This window comes from Balaenoptera physalus, assembly GCF_965194825.1.
Source record: "Balaenoptera physalus genome assembly, chromosome: 1".
Classification (NCBI taxonomy): Eukaryota; Metazoa; Chordata; class Mammalia; order Artiodactyla; family Balaenopteridae; genus Balaenoptera; species Balaenoptera physalus.
In genome coordinates, this window is record NC_138882.1 from 117,607,209 (window position 1) to 117,626,087 (window position 18,879).

The 18,879-nt window shown below is 40.2% G+C and overlaps 1 protein-coding gene across 3 annotated transcripts in view; it reads right to left on the reverse strand.

Moving 5' to 3' along the window:
* Positions 1 to 18,879, reverse strand: part of LRRC8C (leucine rich repeat containing 8 VRAC subunit C) — an 89,998-nt gene that overhangs the window by 53,371 nt on the left and 17,748 nt on the right. The window contains exon 1 of one of the 3 annotated variants that reach the window (XM_082476940.1): positions 430 to 13,963. The exons of the other annotated variants lie outside the window; for them this stretch is intronic. The gene's annotated coding sequence lies outside the window, so the exon portion shown is untranslated. Of the gene's footprint in view, positions 1 to 429; positions 13,964 to 18,879 lie in introns of those variants that run through there. 3 annotated transcript variants of the gene reach the window in all.

The following is an 18,879-nucleotide window of genomic DNA, read 5'->3' on the forward strand; positions in this document are numbered from 1 at the left end:
TTACCAACAAACTGGACTTATGAACGTGCTCTCAGAACAGAACTCGTTTGTATGTAGGGGACTTACTATACTGAGGTACCTGAGCTACAGGGGGGTTAGGAAGTGATGCCTGCATGAAAATAGGAAGTATAGGTAGGAATAGTTACTTTGATAAAGTTGGAGCCCAAGACCAGGAGAACATTCTGGGCAGAATGAAAGGTCTGAAATGTGATGGCTTTTGGTTCCCCCTTTGAGACATATCATTTTGCCCTCCATCACTCATTAGAAAGGTTTTGGTTCTGTTTATTCGAATAAGGTTGGACTTGATATCTTCTGTCTCTGGAGACATGAGGGAAGGGGTAGCCTGAGCTCGTTCAGATTCTATGAGACAGGGGGTGCCCCAAGTTATATGTTCTTAGACTGAAAGGACAAAAAGTCACCAGGACTCACCAGCAGTCTTTTTCTAAGGCAGCAGCTATGAGGGCCAAAGGCTGCTCTTCTCACCTGCATCCGTCCGAATGTGTACCAGCCTGCACAGTAGTCATCTCACTCAGAATCTGTCTAGAATTCCTCCTTCGGAACTGACTTCTGAGTTACACACAGGAAATTCAGCCTTTGGTCAGAGGAGAGTCTCCTTTAGTCTGTTTTGTTTTGTTTTTTTTCTTTTCCTCCCTTGGGTAGAACCTTCTTCCTTCCATTTCTTTCTTCCTCTTTCCCTTCCTTTTTCCTCCATCCCTCCCATTCTTCCTCTTTCAACATTTGTTATCCAACCACTCTGTGTCAAGTACTGGGGATAAAAGATAAATAAAAAGCGATAGTTGAGTATGTGGGCAACAGATCTATAAACAAGGACACTCAAAATGTGTTACCCCTTCTTTTTGCTCCGCATCTATTTGTATGGATTCAAACCCAAAGGGTTTATGTGAGCCAGACCAGCACCAGGAAAGAAGCACACCAACTAGCCATTTAACCTCTGCAGGCAGTTTGCCAAGAGCCCTGTCAGAGAAGGACAGATATAAAAACAAGCATGAAATTGTCCTGGGATGAAGTAAAAATAAAAATGGAAATAGGGGCTTCCCTGGTGGTGCAGTGGTTAAGAATCTGCCTGCCAATGCAGCGGACATGGGTTCGAGCCCTCGTCCGGGAAGATCCCACATGCTGCAGAGCAACTAAGCCCATGCGCCACGACTACTGAGCCTGCACTCTAGATAGAGCCTGTGCTCCACAACAAGAGAATCCACCTCAATGAGAAGCCTGTGCACCGTGACGAAGAGTAGCCCCTGCTCGCCGCAACTAGAGAAAGCCTGTGCGCAGCAACAAAGACCCAATGCAGCCAAAAATAAAATAAATAAAATAAAATAAAAAATGGAAATAAATAGGTACCTTAACTTTCACAATCTGAACTGGAATAGACTGGGATAGATTTTTTGTTACACAAACTCTTGCAACTTGCTATTCAAAACCCAAGAACCAAATAAATTTGGATGAGAGACTATTTAATATTTCCATCCATTATTTCTTTTTGTAATTGAGATATAACTGACATATAACATTGTATTATTTTTAACTGTACAACATAATGATTTGACATATTATATACTGTGAACTGATTACCAGAACAAGTTTAGTTAATATCCATCACCACACAGTTACAAATTTTTTTTCTTATGATGAGAACTTTTAAGATCTACTCTCTTAGCAACTTTCTAATATACAATACAGCATTGTTAACTATAGTCATCATGTTGTCCATTACATCCCCAGAATTCATTTATCTTATAACTGGAAATTTGTACCTTTCAACCGCCTTCACCCATTTCAGCCACGACCCCCGTGCCCACTCCCCGCCCAGCCTCTGGTAACCACCAGTCTCTTCTCTGTATCTATGAGTTTTTTTGTTTGTTTTTTTTAAGATTCCACATACAAGTGAGATCACATAGTATTTGTCTTTCTCTGTCTCACTTATTTCACCTAGCATAATGCCCTCAAGGTCCATCCATGTTGTTGAAAATGGCAGGATTTCCTCCTTTTACATGACTGAGCAACATTCCATTGTATATAGATACCACGTTTACTTTATTCATTCATCCATCAGAGGACACTTCAGTTGTTTATATGTTTTGGCTGTTGTAAATAATGCTGCAATGAACATGGGGGTGCAGACATCTTTTCCAGTTAGTGTTTTTGTTTCCTTTGGATAAATACGCAGAAATGGAATTGCTAGATCATATGGTAGTTCTATTTTTAATTTTTTGAGAAAACACCATACTGTTTTCTATAGTGGCTACACCAAGTTACATTCCTACCAACAGTGCACAAGGGTTCCCCTTTTTCCATATCCTCACCAACACTTGTTATTTCTTGTCTTTTTGATGATAGCCATTGATTTGCATTTCCCTGATGATTAGTGATGTTGAGCACATTTTCATGTGCTTGTTGGCAATTTGTATGTCTTCTTTGGAAAAATATCTATTCAAATCCTCTGCCTATTTTTAAAAATTGGATTGTTTGGGTTTTTTTTTTTTTTTCTATTGAGTTGTATGAGTTCTTCATATTTTTTGGATATTAACCATTTATCAGATATATGACTTGCAAATAATTTCTCCCATACCATATGTTGCCTTTTCATTTTCTTGATGGTTTCCTTTCCTGTACAGAAGCTTTTTGGTTTCCTTTCTTGTACAGAAGCTTTTTAGTTTGATGTAATCCCACTTGTTTATTTTTTATTTTGTTGCCTTTGTTTTGGGTGTCAAGAGCTCACTGCTAAGAATGATGTCAATGACCTTACCTGCTATGTTTCCTTCTAGGAGTTCTATGGTTTCAGGTCTTTAACTCATTTTGAATTGATTTTTTTTTTTTTGAATTGATTTTTGTGTATGGTATACGATAGTGTTCCAGTTTCATTCTTTTGCATGTGGCTGTCCAGTTTTCCCAGCACCATTTATTAAAGAGACAATCCTTTCCCCCATTGTATATTCATCCTTTTTTCTTAAACTGGTGCTTCTTTCTGGTGAGAAAATCCATAGCTCTTTTCTAATCCTCAATGGAATTTGTAATCCCCCAAATACTTAACCACTACACTGCAATACATCAGCTGTTATGACTACAGAAAAGCAGAAAAACGTGTGTGGAAAGAAAGTAGCTGCAGGAATTATACTAGAAAAAAGTGGTAAGAACATGAATGAGTCAGCATGAGGGTATAACAGCTTTAAAAGGTATCAACTTCAAAGAGAAAATGAAATTATTTGGGTTGCCCTAGTAACACCAAGATAAAAATGTGGAAGTGAAAATGCAGGATTTAACACTAGGAAAACCTTCTTTGGCACCAAGATCACTCACATCATGGAATGAACTTTACCATGGCAACAGGCAAAAAACATGTAAACGGAGTAAAGAAAAAATATCCAAGGGAGTGGAAGCACAGTAATAAAGACTAAGCTGATCTAATAAATAATCTGTACCTTTCTTTTCTTTTAATTCACAGAATTAAATAGGGGGAAGGCAAAGGGTCTGCAGGGATCAAATGAGACTTTCCTCAGTGACATGCGATCTTAAATGATTTTAAAAGTTCAGCTTAATGTATTATTTTCACACACTTATTTTTCCCCAAATGGTATAGAATCTCTACTCAGTCTAGACCTCTGGTTTTATTACAGGAAAAGGCAAAAGAAATAAAAACAGAAGGAATAGGTTACATTTTCCATGTCCAATCTCTACTTATTTGGAGGAGTTATGTCCCTGGTGATTAAGGCAAGAAGAGACATTCATATTAATGTACTATTGCAGTATTAAAGGATTACTCTAGTATTATAGTATTCAGGGCACAGCACTGAAGTCAAAGTGTCCAGGTCTGAATCCTGGCTCTGTCACTTGTGAGCTGGGTGACCATGAACAGGTTACTCAATCCTTCTGTTTCCTCATCTTTCAAATGGGGAAAAGGATGGTATCTTCCTTCACTGGGTTTCTGGGAAGTGTATAAGAGGTAATTCTGGCAAACACTAATTGCTGTACTAGGCAGGAAATTAGCATTCGTATATGACAACTACTAATATTATCAATAGAGCTAACAATCCAATTTGATAAGTGTGATAGGGAGTTTACTATTAAGAATAAGAATTTCTTGGTGTTTAGGGCCTTCAGCTCTAACTTGAGGTAGCAAACTAAAAACAATTCTTTACAAAAAAGAAACAAGCGTTGAAAGATCGTTTTTGTTAAAAGGGAGAGGAAAGATATAACAATGAATATTTAATATTATTATGCCTACTAAATACCAGGCATTAAACAAGTTATCTGTTGAGCTTCCACATGAAACCCATGAGGCAGGTGTTATCTTAGCTCTTCAGAAGAAGAAATGTACAAGAGAGATGAATGATTTCTCCAAGGTTACAAAGCCTGTGACTGGCACACCAAAACTTCCCACTCTGCTCTGTCAGATTCCAATGCTCAAACTCATTCTACTTCATGAGAGAAATTATTTTAGTCTCTAACAACCTACTTTATGGGAAATTCAGCCTTGTCATCCATTGGCCAAAAAGCCTATTTGGGGAGTTAGCTATCCGAGGACTGAATTCAGGGCAGTCAAATCTCTAGCCTAAAATCTGGCACTGAGAGAGAAATCCAGTCTGAGGAAAGATCTTTTAAAAGTTTACAAAGGACTCAGCTTCTCTCCACAAGGGGGTAACTGGTACCACACTTAACACTTCTGTTGTAAGGAGAGAGAAAAACACAATTTTACCAGAACCACAGAAGATCTTTTATGTTGTACTCTTGGTTACACCTATTTTTCGTTTGATGGTAAACCCCTGGGTGGAGAATGCAATCCCCCAATTTCACACTGTTCCAATCTCCTTTAGGGGGATCTGCATGTGACTTTCAGGAACTCAGTGCAGCAAAACAGCAAGAACCTTCTGTACTGAGAATTTGAATACTGGGAAACATATACCAAATCAAAACAGAAGGACAGTGACTACTTCCTTCCTTTTCATTGTTCTTATTCAAGTTAATTGGTCAAGACACTTAACTATTAACCATCTCTTGCCCCTAGAAAGTTATCACATCCTCCCTTTCTTGATGCTTCAGCAAAGTGTTTTGCTTTATTGCAGATATGTCTACAAAGAGGATTTGCTTTTCTGAAAAATGGTTCAAATGTTCATTGTCTTTTTTTTTTTTTAATTTATTTGTTTATTTTGGCTGTGTTGGGTCTTCATTTCTGTATGAGGGCTTTCTCTAGTTGCCGCAAGCGGAAGCCACTCTGCATCGCGGTGCGCGGGCCTCTCACTATCGCGGCCTCTCTTGTTGCGGAGCACAGGCTCCAGACGCGCAGGCTCAGTAGTTGTGGCTCACGGGCCTAGTTGCTCCGTGGCATGTGGGATCTTCCCAGACCAGGGCTCGAACCCGTGTCCCCTGCATTGGCAGGCAGACTCTCAACCACTGCGCCACCAGGGAAGCCCCATTGTCTTTTTAAAATTATGATTCTGAATTTCTTGCGTCCAGTTTCAGATCACACAATGTTTCCAGAAGCAGGGGACAGAAAGTGCTTTAGGTGCACTTTATGTAAAAAATTCCCATAGGTACCTGAAGTCTCTTCCCAATCCATGGGTTGATTGGGAAGAACTAAGGTTGGCAGCCTCAGTTCTGCCAACTAATTCTTTTTTTTTTTTTTAACATCTTTATTGGAGTACAATTGCTTTACAATGGTGTGTTAGTTTCTGCTTTATATCAAAGTGAATCAGCTATACATACACATATGTTCCCATATCTCCTCCCTCTTGCGTCTCCCTCCCACCCTCCCTATCCCACCCCTCTAGCTGGTCACAGAGCACCGAGCTGATCTCCCTGTGCTATGCGGCTGCTTCCCACTAGCTAGCTATTTTACATTTGGTAGTGTATATATGTCCATGCCACTCTCTCACTCCGTCCCAGCTTACACTTCCCACTCCTCGTGTCCTCAAGTCCATTCTCTACCTCTCCGTCTTTACTCCTGTCCTGCCCCTAGGTTCTTCAGAACCTTTTTTTTTTTTAGATTCCATATATATGTGTTAGCATACGGTATTTGTTTTTCTCTTTCTGACTTACTTCTCTCTGTATGACAGTCTCTAGGTCCACCCACCTCACTACAAATAACTCAGTTTCATTTCTTTATATGGCTGAGTGATATTCCATTGTATATATGTGCCACATCTTCCTTATCCATTCATCTGTCAATGGACACTTAGGTTGCTTCCATATCCTGGCTGTTGTAAATAGAGCTGCAATGAACATTGTGGTACATGACTCTTCTTGAATGATGGTTTTCTCAGGGTATATGCCCAGCAGTGGGATTGCTGGGTCATATGGTGGTTCTATTTTTAGTTTTTTAAGGAACTTCCATACTGTTCTCCATAGTGGCTCTATCAATTTACATTCCCACCGAGAGTGCAAGAGGGTTCCCTTTTCTCCACACCCTCTCCAGCATTTATTGTTTGTAGATTTTTTGATGATGGCCATTCTGACTGGTGTGAGGTGATACCTCATTGTAGTTTTGATTTGCATTTCTCTAATGATTAGTGATGTTGAGCATCCTTTCATGTGTTTGTTGGCAATCTGTATATCTTTTTGGAGAAATGTCTATTTAGGTCTTCAGCTCATACAGCTCAATACCAAAAAAACAAACAACTAATTCTTGATGTTAAGACATACCCAAACATGTGGACCATTCTGAAATTGTAGCTCTTTTAGGGGAATCTGACTTATGATATGATTTCATGTCAACCTGAGTTCTAGGGTACATGTTCCCTTAGTTTCAATTTTTCTTCATATCATCAAATACAACCTGCAGATACTTCTACTAGTGCTCTGCTTTCTATTTATATTTAACCTTAATGTCTTCATCCCAACTCCCCAAGTTTCCTCCTTTTCTTGTTTTCCCCAATATAAGTGACTCATGATGTATCTGATGGATCAGATGTATGGTTTGAGAGAGAAGAAGATGACACCAAGATTTTTGACTTGAGGAACAGAAAGGATGGAGTTGACATTTTCTGAAGGGAGAAGGAAACGACAGAAAGAGCAAATTTGGTGAGGGGGGATGAGGAATTTGGTTAGAGCCATGTTAAATATGAGACATCTATTAAGATGACCAAGTGGAGGGACTCCAGAAACAGTTGGATATACTAGGCTAGAGTTAGGAAAGATCTGGGCTGGAGATATAAATGTGGGGGTCATCAGGATATAGGAAGTGATTAAAGCCATGGGACAGTATGAAGTCACTTTGGAAGTATACAGAGAGAAGAAAACTACCTAAGGACTTCTACAGCAAGGAGCATTTTCCCACCAGATGTGGGATTGAATTACTCTCTCACTTGTTTAGGTTACTGTGAAAATGTCATATTATCATTAACATGATAATGGAACACTGTCTCTGGTGACCCTCTTTAAAATATTAATACTAGCTTGCCACCACCAGTGGCACACTATCCAAGCATTCCATTTTTTCATTCTCCTAAGTGACTTTTATCAACAGCATTATCTTTATCAGATGTACTACATACGTGTTTACTTGTGTTTTTGTCTGGCTCCTGCATTATAAGGTACGTTTCATAAGAAACAGGGACTTTGTTTTGTTCACTCGTATCTCCCAGTGTGCAGAACAGTGCCTGGCACGTAAAAAGGACTCGGTAAATAGTTGCTGAATGAATGAATGATGAAGAATGAGTATACACGTTTTCTGAAATTCTCTCAGTTGTTAAAAATGAATAACTATTATACCTGTTTTATTGCACTTCACAAATTGAAGGTTTGTGGCCACCCTGCATTGTCAGATAATGGTTAACATTTTTTAGCAATAAAGCACTTTAAAATTAAGGTATGTACATTGTTTTTTAGATATAATGCTATTATTGCACACAATAGACTACAGTGTACTATAAACATAACTTCTATATGCACTGGGAAACCAAAAAATTGGTGTGACTTGATTTATTGCAATATTTGCTTTATTGTGGTGGTCTGGAATCAAACACACAACATCTGTGAGGTATGCCTGTATAACAGAAATATTTCTGTAAATACCAGAATTTAGAGTTAGGTGCACTTAGTTTTGAAGAAGAGAACCACCAGATTTTTTTTTTGCAACACTCTGCATTTTCTCATGATACCCACACTCTGCTTCAGGGCAGAGGAGAAGCAAAGAAGGTATAAAAGGCCACCTGGGAGATTTATGCGGAGGTTGAAAATGAAAATCTTTCTCTGCCTTGTTCAGGGAGTTGGGAGAGGGAAGATAGGAGAGGAGTGGGAAAAGAGAGGTTCTCGGCCTGATTTATTTTGAACTTGGGCTCCCAGATAATAATTGTAGCAGTATCATATTCTTTCCTCTACTTCCATTGACTGTCTAAATCACCTTCCAGGGACCTACCATAGAATAAGGTAAAGACTGCAAGAAGGGAAGGACAGGTACTCACTAAGCAACAGCAGGCAAGAGTGATCATTGATAGTTTGGGTCAGAATTCTCAACGGTAAATGACTGGCAAAGCACAGATGCAGGAAAATGGGAGAGTCAGGACTGTGGGAAGCCATGGTGAATCTACCATCATTCCGCAAAAAACATGATACTGAATTGGTGGTAACAAGAGCCTGTAAGTCAACCTTTTGCTATAACTAGCATTATTCAGTCCCTTACTGGAGTCTGAGTTCCATCTTTCGAGAGGAATGTGGAAAAATATTAGATAGACACTTATTTAAGAGCAACAAGTTCCACCTTCAAAAATATATCCAGATTTCAATATTTCCAACTCAGCTCTATTGCTATTACCCTGGTCCAAGCCGTCATCATCTCTCAGCTAGATTACTGCAATAGCCTCACAACTGGTCTCCCTGCTTCTACCACTGACCCATATAGATTTGTCTCAACTGAGCGGCAGAATGATCCTATTAAAATATTGGGTTTCTCCTGCGCTCAAAACCTTCTGACAACTCCATCTCACTCAGAAAAAGCCAGAATGTTTACAAAAATCTTACTAGGCCCTATGTAGTCTGCACTCTCCCCACGCTCAGAACCAGTGTCACAGCCTCCTTCACTCTGGCTAGCTCCAGCCACACTGGTCTTTCCTGCAGTTTCTTCAACATCCCAGGTTCACTCCTGCCCCAGGGCCTTTGCATTTGCAGTACCCTCTGCCTGGAATTCTCCTCTTCCTGACACCAGCAGGGCTCAATCCCTTGCCTTCTTCAGGACTTGATGAAACTTATCCGGATTCCAACCACTTTTCACCATTTCTGTCACTACCACTCTGGGCCAAGCCTTCACCAGCTCTCGTGTGGATAATACAGCAAAGCTGATTTCATGTATTACAACCCCAGCCCCAGCACTCCCTTTCTTCCTGCCCTGCCTTATTTTTCTCCATAGCATTTGGCACCTTTGAACATACTACACATTTTAGTTACTTACGTGTTTCTCTTGTTTCCTCCCCCTTGACCGTAAGTCCCATGAAGTCAGGAATTTTTGTCAAATTTGGACACTATTTTGTCCCTAATGTCCAGGAGAGTGTCTGACCCATATTTGTCATTCAATAGGTATTTTTTGATTGAAAGAATAAAGCAATAGAAACAGAATTTATAGAGACATGTTACCTAAATCGAGACAAGCAAAGGAATATATAAGTCTAACAGATGATTCAAGAACCTAGAAGTATATGGATAGACTAAGGTACCGACTACAAAGTGCTTCAATTTCAGATGTAAAAACAGGCCTCAAACTGCGGCATGAGAGATTTAGGGTAGACAGGAAGAACCTGTTGTTAAATTATTCAATAGACGGTTCTAGAACAAAACCTGTGGGTTGGTCACGCCACTGAGATGTGAAAAATGGGTGCGACTTGCTCTCTGGGGGTGGAGTGCTAGCTGAGAAAGCCCACCGCTGCTCTGCTCGGAGCCTAAGATGAGTATTTCCCCAGGAGCCAACATCACTTACTGAAACAGCAGAGAGTGCCATGTGCTTCCAAAGGGAAAACACATGTACTGGTATTAAATTAGGAATTACCCACTGGAAAACCTGTTGACAGAATCTGGGCTGAGCTGGGCTCCTGAAATTTATTAGAAAATCTTGGGGGAAACAAAATGCAGGGTACATAGAGCGGTGGCTCTCCATGTGTGGAATCAGCTGGGAAGTTTTAAAAACACTAATACCCGGGTCCAGTTAAATCAAAACATACCCCAGGCAGGACGTTTCTTCTTTAAAGGTGCCCAGGTGATTCCAACATGCAGCTGAGGTTGAGATCGATTTCCCTAGAAACCTCGTACTTCCTCTTTTTGTGATTAAAAAGTAAACCTATGAACCAGGTGATGTCTTAAGGAGAAACTGGAGCTTTATCTGTGCCTACCGAAGCAGAGTTCACTTACTTAAAATGATTTCAGTACTCTATGAACTCATATTTTCGTATCATGTCTTTAGTTAATAGGTACCCCACCTCTCCCCGGATCACCACATCAAGACTGACAGGCTTCCCCAGGCGGCCCGCCCTCCTGTGGGAAGAGGATAACATTTGACGGGGTCATGACCATAACTGCAGTGTCCTATTTTGGAAGCCTGTGGCTGAGTGTTTTCATAGGCAGTCCAAGATCAACACTCTCCCTACCTGCTCTGTTCACTCCTTCACTCCCCTGGGTTATTTATACACGAATCCATCTCCCCGCCCACACGATAAATTCTGTAACGGCAGACGCTGCCTTGCTCATTTTGGCACTCCCAGCCTCTGACCTCGTTGTCTGAGGAGTAATGACAAGGAGCTCCACAGGCATAGCAATGATTTACCCCTCCAGAACATTTTCTAATGTGGATGATGCATCGAACACGAGAACTGTAGTTTTGATGGGGTCCATTTTTACTTTATAGGTGTTTTATTTTAGAATAACAGTGAGTGTGGATCTTACCAGCAAAGATCTCTTTATGAATAAAGAAAAATCCCATCTCCACCACAGCATGAGCTAAGGTTTACTATGTGCCTAGACAGTGTCAGGCACGTCACATGTATCATATTATTTAATCCCCAAACATCCCTAGGCTCTAGGTACCCTTACAGAAGAAATTGAGACCTTGGAAGGTTAAATGTCCTGCCTAGGGTTACACAGCAGTAAGTAGAGGAGCCTGGATGCAACCAAGGTGATCTGGTTTTAGAGCCAATGATTCTAAGTAAGTCACTAAACCTATCATTTCATGGATAACAGAACTGAAAATTGAATTTCTTCCTGATTTAATTTAGGAATTAGCAGGAAAGTGTGTTTTCCCTTACTCTACAGAAGGGTTTCTTAAAAACTGGGAGTGCTACTACTTAACATGTCCTATTAACTTACATTATAATATCAGAGATGCTTTCTTTTAAATTCATATTATATTCAGAGTATAACATATTAAGAGACGTTATCTTTAAACTTTCTGTTTGCTTTTCCATTGGTGTTGACTCCTAACTTTTTGGCTTTAAATCTCTTAGCTCTTCAGTCTCTTGGTCAAGCACTTAATAGTTTTGAAGAATCTTAAGAGTAGAATCTACCACATCCCATAGCTAAATGAGAGTACAGCTAGTCTATTTTCCTGTTGTACACCCGTATTTTTAATAACAAATTTATAGTTTATTACTTGATAATGAAAGATAATACACAGGTTCAATTTTTATGTCAAGTACTTAGTTTAGGAAAGATAATGAAGATTTCTTTAACCTTCTTCATAGGTGATTCTAATATAAAAATACTGATGATGCTTAGGTAGTGTTTCTGCTACTTTCCCCACTTTCACTAAATAAATTAGTTGGAGTATGAGATGTTGAGAGATTGGGAATGACTCTCTTAAAATGTCATAGAGATTAAAAATCTTCTCTTTCTCAGATTATAGTCTAAAAACAAATATATTTTAAAACAGGCTTCATTCCTGGTTTCCAAGCAAACACACCCAAATAGATTAATTAATATATCAGAGCCTTAGACTGTTTTCAAATGCTATACCTACACTGCTTATGATGTCATACAAATAATTTTGATTCAGTTTGAACATGTCAACAGGAAGAGGTCTGGCAGAAACAAAATTCTAAGCAAACTAATTCTGAGACTCAAGCAATTCCATTACCAGAAATGCTAGTTAAACCAAACAGTAGTGCGGCCAAAGAACATCAAGGAACACCACTGTTTTCAAGATTTGTGGTTTCCTCATATAAGGGACCTATTCTGCTCTTACTTGGATGTGGCACAAAGGGGCTTTTTAAAAGCATGGTATATTTCAGTTTAATAAAAAAAATCTCAATACAGCTGAGTGAACGTAAAGATGCTCGCAGTCAGATACATTCCTCAGTCTCTATAAATATGTCTGCTGCTTGACATCAATAACACACCTTGTTGCCTCACCTAAAACATTCTTGTTTTTGCATATCAAATATTCTAACGTGATACAGTCCTTTGTGCATGGCTCCAGTTTGGGTCTAATATTCTCTTCCCTTCTATTGAAGAATAGGCCTCCTGAAAATTTTGTAGAAACAGACTGTCATCATACTAAGCATCTTTCTTCCAAACCACAATGGCCACTGCTGACTGAGCTTACTAGGCAAAACCATTCATAAAGGTGGGGTATGTTCCTTCTTATGGCATCAGTGAGATATTAATAGCATTTTAATACAAAACCTCAGGGTAATTTGTGCAAATTCTTTTCTCTATGAAGTGATTCTAGTTTTGTACATTTAGGCTGATATGAAATCCTTAGTCCAAAGCAGTATATGCCAACAGTAAAACTAATAAAAGTATTCCTGTTGTTGCCTTATGGGTATATATTACGTCATTGAACATCTGTATTCTGAGAACTCTAAGTTTAGTCATAAGCAGACACATTAATCTAAAAAGTAAAAATGGAAGTAAGTTATCTCTACTTACCATTTTGTTCAACATAATGCAGTGGTTACAATGCAAATTTTACAGCCAGAAAGACCTAGGTTTGAAATCTAGGTCTGTGGCAATCTCTTTAAATTATGCACACTTAGAAAAATGCTTGGCAGTAAATATGACAATTATCAACCTCATTATTTAATTAAGAAAATATTAGCTAGGCTTCTCTCCTGGGAAGCTTCTGAATTCTGAAAATCCCACTTACTGTATGTTTCCCTATATCTACTGTTCACGGAATATGCCTAAAAGTACCCCCAAACTGTGGTGTCCTCTAAAACATCTGGTAATTTTTTCCACTTACCTCAAGATGGGCCAGTTTCTTCAAATCAACCACCTCTAATTTACCTGTTTTACCTGTCTTTGCTGCATGGATATACTGAAACAAAAACGCATGAAAATGCCAACCTACCCCAATTCTTGAACTAGATATCTGGAAATTTAGAGGTCCCAGATATGCAAATCTGTTAGATCCTCCCCACCCCATTCCTGACTATGTGGCTCCTGAAGCTTCCTCGGCACCTAGCATCCCTGGAGCATGACCCAAAGCTTTAAGGAAACCTCAATAGCTAAGACTAGTAAAGATAAGGCCACTGGAACAGTTCCTAAGAACAAGTACCCAGCCCTACCCCACACCTTCAGGTGGTTAGACCTGCCAGCATGAAAATCACAGCACCGTGGAAAGGCTGTTCCTCTGACTGCTGCCATGCAAGAACACCGCTGCCTTTCTGGGGTCTACCGGATGGCCAGCAGCTGCAGCTGCAGGACTGATTCATCCCCTTACGGGAGACTTCCTGGAAGCTGAGTCACTATTTCCAGGAGTAGTCACAGAAACAGCCTTCATGCTGAATCTTCCTTGCAAGGTGCTACCATGGCCCTGCGCTCTTTGTGGCCTGAGCTGTAAGATGGCAACACCACGGTAGGAGAGATCACTTATTGTCTCCTGGTATCCAGTGTCTCCTTTTTACAAGATAATTGATAAGTGCCTGTTCCAGCCCCCTTGCAGGCAGGTGTGACCATGTGACTTAGTCCTAGCCAGTGAAATAGAAAAGATATCTTCAACTCTGAGTTGTGTCCTTAAAGGAAAGGAGCTTGCCCTGAGGAGGGTATGTCACTTCAATCAGACCAACAAGGGATACATGATAGCAATGGTGGAACATCAAGACATAAGGAGGCTGAACCCTTGCCATTATAGACCCCCATGATCATGTTCCTACTAGTATGGGAAAGAAAGAATGTCTTTTCTTGTTTAAGGCACTATTAGGAGGAGGCAGAGGGTATCTCTGACATCATTTGAACTCATAACTCTTAGCCACACGTGGCAGTGCTCACACTGGGGTAGGTGAATGCATCCAGGTGGGGAGTATGAGAAGCCATAAGATATACATGTGTATTTTCTAGGTACACAGACTTTACTCAAAGATTCTGGATTAAAAGTGTTATACTGAAACCAATGGGGACATGGTTTCATATGTTTTTGAAAGTTAAAATACAAGATAATAAATGAAATTTGGTGCTGCAGACAGAATATTTCTAGCTCTATTCCAGGTTCCTGAAATAAGCAGAAAATCTCTTCTATCCTGAGGGAGGCTCTGATGGAAAGTAGGAGGTGTATTAGTTGTAGAAAGGATATTTAACTACAAGTCCAATGTTCTAGACCCAATTCCACTTCTGACTATACTATATGAGACAAGTCCTGCTGCTCTGTGCTTTTAGGTTTATGAAACAGAGCCACATGTCTATGTGTCCAGTCAACACACTGATATATATATATATATATATATATATATATATATATATATATATATATATATATATATACACACACACACACACACACTCTTGGGTTGCATGGGGGATAAAGATGACTTAGACATGACATTGGAAGGCAATGAGATGCTAGGAGTTGTAATCCAGGAATAATGACATCCAAGTGGAAGCCTTCCCAAAAAAGGCCACTCACTACCTGGACAACCTATTGTGAAGTTCTTTAGTGGAAAACTTCTACAATTTGCACAGAACTGCCAAACAACTTTCTATGGTTCACTATTAAATGAGAAGACAATTATAAATTACCTGCTACTTAGGGAATGCCTCCACATATAAATGCCTTTATAAGAGAGATATAAAGAAGACAAATACACAATCAAAGGAGCAAATGAACACACACAAAAGCCTAAAGCAGGAGAAACATGCAAAGCAAAGAGCAATCACTTTTAAAAAACTCTAAACTATAATTAATCTTTTCAGGGAGCTAGCAGAAGATATTGTGTCCATAAACATATCAGAAAAAGCTTGGAAATTAAAAACAAGATAATTGAAATGTCAACATCAGGGTTAGATTATAATGTTGAGAAAATTCATCTTGAAGTGGAACAAAAAGGCAAATGGGGAAGAAAAAATAGATATATAGATTCCAGATCCAATATCTGAAAAACAAAAATTTCATAAAGATTATAAAGAGAAAGTGTGTAGAGAAATTACACAGAAAATACTGCAAGAAAATTTTCTCAAATTGCAGAATATGAGACTCAATATTTTTAAAAAGGATGACCAAAGTGTCCAGCATGAGGAATAACTAGAGCCCCATACCATCATGAGGTGTCAGAGCATCAAGGATAAAGAGAAGATTCTGAAAGCTTCTGGGAAATAAAGGGGGTTAGAGGGCATATATGAAGAAACAAAATTCAGAACCACTGATATTGTTAGACTTCTCAATAACAATACTGGATGCTAAAAAAAAATGGTTTAAAAAAAAGTCTTTAAAATTCTTAGTGAAAGTAGTTGTCAATTTAGAGTTCAATACCCAGCCAAAATAACTTTCAAATCTGAGAGTAGAATGAATAATATATTTCAGACATTGAAAGACTCAGAAAACTCACCTTTATGCATTCTTTCTTTTAAAAGTACTGAGGGATGTAAAGGCAATAAAAAGTTCCTCCCTTGAATTCCAGACATACATCCAGCTGCTGACTTGACATTTACAATTAGATGTTGAATAGGCATTTCAAAATCAGTAAGTCCAAAACACAATTCTTTATTTCAACCCCATATCTGCTATTCCCACAATCTTCTACGTTACAGTTCCTCTGGTTTAAAACTTTGGAGTTAATTTTGACGTCTTTATCTTGCACCCAGGTCTATTCTGTCAGCAAAGCCTATTGGCTCAACTTTTAAAATATATCCAGAATCTGACCATTTCTCATTAATTATACTGCTACATCCCAACCACCAGCATGTCGCATGTGGTTTACTGCAACAGGTTCACAACTAGTCTCCATGCTTCCATCCTTGCCTCCTACAGTCTAGTCTCTACTATTTTTTTCCTCAAAGTGTGCCTTTTTTAGAAAATCAGTGAGGTCAAAACTATTTTCACAAGAATACTACACATGATTTGCCTTTTTAACTCACATTCTCTGGTGAATGTACAGAGGAATTTTCTGGAGGCTACATGACGTTAGTGAACAGACTGAATGCCAGGCATTAAAGAAATATGTAAAAATTTAAAACAATGTCATTGTCTTTCTTTGGGGGAAAATATAGTTATTTTCATAAAAATATATTATTTGTGTTAACATGTTTTCTTATTATTTTAAAATAAGTTAATACTTAACAGTTTAAAATTTCTAATATGGTAAATATCTACAAATATAACCCACATAAAGCTCTTTGGGAGTCTTCAATAATTTTTTAAGATTACAAAGGCCCTGAGGCCAAAAAGTTGGGCTAATGGCTTCTCTATACGGCAGCCAGAGTGATCCTTTTAAAACTCAAGTCATATTATGAACCTCATTTGCTTAGAACCTTCTAATGGCTCCTCACTTCACTCAGAGTAAAGGAGGACAAGACACTTCATGAGCCTACAGTACCCTCTCCTAATAACTACTATCCTCCCCTCGCTCAGTGCCTTCCACCCTCATTGGCCTTCTTGCTGTTGCCCCATCATGCCAGGGATATGCCTTTGTATTTGCTGTTCTATCCTCAGGTAAGGATGGCTCCCTCCCTTCCTCCAGGTCTTTGCCTTATGAGCCATATTTTTTGTTGTTTCTCTTTCCAGATATTTAAATACTTGCAAATATTTCCCTATTCTTCTATGGTAGTGCTACCTCTTATCTTTGCCACACATATATTCGTTTATCCTACCCCACCTGTCACAGAGTATGTCCTGAGGACAGTGGCTGGTTTTTAATCTCCTCAAAGGAGACAGCAGATCTGGTGGTGGTTTGCACCCAGTATGATCTTGAACTGAAAACACATGGCTGAACTCAAGGGATTATCTGGCTAAACCTTTAGGAAAGAATACACTCAACCCAGGGCAGAGAGCCCCAACTCTATTCAAATTTTGAAAACAAAGACCCAGTCTCTATGAAAATTTGTGGAAAGCCTGATGACTTGGTGTCAGAAAATTCTTTTTAAATTCATACGCTGCAGGAGAGACCTTCAAGATGGCGGAGGAGTAAGATGTGGAGATCACCTTCCTCCCCACAGATACATCAGAAATACATCTACATGTGGAACAGCTCCTACAGAACACCTACTTAACGCTGGCAAAAGACTCAGACTTCCCAAAAGGCAAGAAACTCCCCACGTACCTGGCTAGGGCAAAAGAAAGAAGAAAAAACAGAGACAAAAGAATAGGGATGGGACCTGCACCAGTGGGAGGGAGCTGTGAAGGAGGAAAGGTTTCCACACACTAGGAAGCCCCTTTGCGGGCGGAGACTGTGGGTGGTGGAGGGGGGAAGCTTCGGAGCCACGGAGGAGAGTGCAGCCACAGGGGTGTGGAGGGCAAAGCGGAGAGACCCCCGCACAGAGGATCGGTGCCGAGCAGCACTCACCAGCCCGAGAGGCTTGTCTGCTCAGCCGCCGGGGCGGGCGGGGCTGGGAGCTGAGGCTCGGGCTTCGGTCGGATCCCAGGGAGATGACTGGGGTTGGCGGCGTGAACACAGCCTGAAGGGGGCTAGTGCGCCACAGCTGGCCGGGAGGGAGTCCGGGAAAAAGTCTGGAGCTGCCGAAGAGGCAAGAGACTTTTTCTGGCCTCTTTGTTTCCTGGTGCGCGAGGAGAGGGAATTAAGAGCGCCGCTTAAAGGAGCTGCAGAGACGGGCGTGAGCCGCGGCAATCAGCGCGGACCTCAGAGACGGACATGAGATGCTAAGGCTGCTGCTGCCGCCACCAAGAAGCCTGTGTGCGAGCACAGGTCACTCTCCACACCACCCCTCCCAGGAGCCGGTGCAGCCCGCCAATGCCAGGCTCCCGTGATCCAGGGACAACTTCCCTGGGGGAACACACAGCGCGCCTCAGGCTGCTGCAACGTCACGCCGCCCTCTGATGCCGCAGGCTCGCCCCGCATCCGTACCCCTCCCTCCCCCCGGCCTGAGTGAGCCAGAGCCCCCGAAGCAGCTGCTCCTTTAACCCCCTCCTGTCTGAGCAAAGAACAGATGCCCTCAGGTGACCTACACGCAGAGGCAGGTCCAAGTCCAAAGCTGAACTCCAGGAGCTGTGCGAACAAAGAAGAGAAAGGGAAATCTCTCCCAGCAGCCTCAGGAGCAGCGGATTCAGTCTCCACAATCAACTTCATGTACCCTGCATCTGTGGAATACCTGATTAGACAACGAATCATTCCAAAATTGAGGCGGTGGACTTTGGGAGCAACTGTAGACTTGGGGTTTGCTTTCTGCATCTAAGTTGTTCCTGGCTTTATGTTTATCTTAGTTTAGTATTTAGAGTTTATTATCATTGGTAGAGTTGTTTATTGATTTGGTTGCTCTCATCCTTTTTTTTAATACATATTTTTTTTTTCCTTTTTCTCTTTTTATGAGTGTATATGTGTATGCTTCTTTCTATGATTTTGTCTATATGGCTTTCCTTTTACCATTTGTCCTAGGGTTCTGTCTGTCTGGTTTTTTTTGTTTTTTTTTTTACTATAGTTTTTAGCGCTTGTTATCATTGGTGGATTTGTTTTTTGATTTGGTTACTAATTTCTTTCTTTTTTTTTCTTTTTTAATACTTTT